The sequence below is a fragment of the Pteropus vampyrus genome, unplaced genomic scaffold (genome assembly GCF_000151845.1).
Source record: "Pteropus vampyrus isolate Shadow unplaced genomic scaffold, Pvam_2.0 Scaffold2, whole genome shotgun sequence".
Lineage (NCBI taxonomy): Eukaryota > Metazoa > Chordata > Mammalia > Chiroptera > Pteropodidae > Pteropus > Pteropus vampyrus.
In genome coordinates, this window is record NW_011888783.1 from 28700717 (window position 1) to 28702818 (window position 2102).

At 35.1% G+C, this 2102-nt stretch overlaps 1 pseudogene; it reads right to left on the reverse strand.

The window, feature by feature from the left end:
• Positions 1-287: 287 nt before the first annotated feature.
• On the reverse strand, positions 288-406 carry LOC111739211 (annotated as a pseudogene).
• Positions 407-2102: the final 1696 nt, after the last annotated feature.

Below are 2102 nucleotides of genomic sequence, written 5' to 3' on the forward strand. Positions count from 1 at the left end.
ATGCCTCATTGCCTGCGATTTTATTGGAGTATATAAAGGGTGAAAGATAAGTTTATAGAAACACTTTGAAATGTGTTACATCTTCTATAAACAGAAGAGAAGTTCTTGGTGGGCTCCAATCACAGACCTGAAGTCTAAGGAAGGGAAGAAAAAGAGAAAAGAGGAGGTAATGAGGAAGAAGAGATAGAAGAGAATGTAAAGAAAGAGATGCATAGGAGTTAATCAGGAATGACACATATATCAGATTTCTAAATAATAATCTTTATAAATTTATTTATTTATTTCAATGCCTACAGCACTTGGTATTCCTAGGAAGTCTCCCATCCAAGTACTAACCATGCCTGACCCTGCTTAGCTTCCAAGATCACACGAGATTGGGCACATTCAGGGTGGCATGGCTGCAGACAATCTTTATAAATTTAAAAGTGGTTACACTCTCGTCTCTGATCTTCTCAATGGTGGAAACCAGGTCTTGGGTCTCTTTATCTCCCAGCATCCAGCACAAAGGCTGGAATGTGGATGCTGCTCAGTAAATAATTCTTAAATAAATTGTCAGCAATCGATTTGTCTTCTTCAGTTAAAAGATCTCAGTTTGTTCTCTGTCTCCTTAGGTTGTATTTTATAACTATAAAGATTTCTTTTGCTTTCCATGTGCCTTTTCCAAGATGTCCAGAACAATATTGAGAAGAAAAAAAAAAAAAGCACTCTAAAAACAGTTTTAAAATATGATATATAATGAGAAAATTGATTTACTCTAAATAGTCTTATTTTTTCAGTACATTTCCAGAATCATACTTGACTCTGTCTTGTCTCCAGCTTGTGAGCAACTTTAACCATTCATTCTTTCCAGCAACAATCATTCATTGTTAGTCATTGCCCTTGCTACACTGGTATAATGTGTCCCTCTTAATAAGCATATTACTCTGTGCTAGTTACTAATGAAGTTCATTCTTCTTGCTTCCACCTCTTCTCCATCTTGCCAGGCCATTTGGAATTCTAATCCTGTCCTGGATGCTAGCCTTCCTAACTGACGATGGGTGTCATCTGCTAACAGCATGTATCATCTGTCAGCTTTAGAAGCTTATTTTCTGTTCTATCCATGTAAATCATTGATGAAATATTAAAGAATCAGTCCCAGGATGGAGTCCTGTGGGACAAGATTTCTAACATCCCTGAGTTTGACCTGAGTGCCATTGATAAACTCATTGTAAGACTACTTATCACAGTGTGTGGATTGAAGGAAGTCTTGGAAAAGATAATCAAAAGTCTTCCTGAGGCCAAAGAGGCATGGGAAAGTTTAGGGAGAAGCCTAACATACTGACTATGTACTCTTTTGCTAGATACCTTATGTATTTTAATTAAATTAATCCTTTCACAACTCTGTATGGCAGTATAGCATATAGTAGTAAACACCATGTATCCTAAATTTGGACTGCTCGAGGTTGATTTATTCCATCACTTTCTAGCTGTCTGTCCTTCGCAAGATATTGAAATTCTCTGCATTTTAGTTTTATCATCTGAAATATAGAACTCACCTCAGAGGATTGTTTTAAGGATTCCATTGCATATGAAGCACTTAAATAGTGCCTGGTACATAGTGACTCTTCTATAAATTTTAGCTATTATTATGATTATCCCACGTTCAAGTTGAGGAAACTAAGGCTGGTATGTATTGGAGTCAAAATTTGAAGTCCAGGGGTGTCAGATTCCAACTCTTAAGCTCTTACTGCTCTACTGGGCTGACTTTTAAATTCGAATCCCACATATTTCCAAAAGAGACTTCAGATGAAATTGGCTGTAGTAATCAGAAATGGAGATTATATTAAAACTTCATAATTTAAGCCAATATTTTTTTGGTGGGGAGGTGTTTATATTTGATTAAAATCTTTTTAGAAGACAAACCATTTTATAAGAAAAAAAAATCAATCTAAATTTAAAATAAAAATGATAGGATCTTAGATTTGAAAAACTATAGGGATCATCTAGTTTAAACTACTAAATATTAAGAGACTTTTTTGGTGTTTTATCTTTTTAATGTTTTCTAATTACATAGTGGTGAATGCTCAGAGTAGAAAACTTGGGAAAACCCCAAGAAGCCTAAA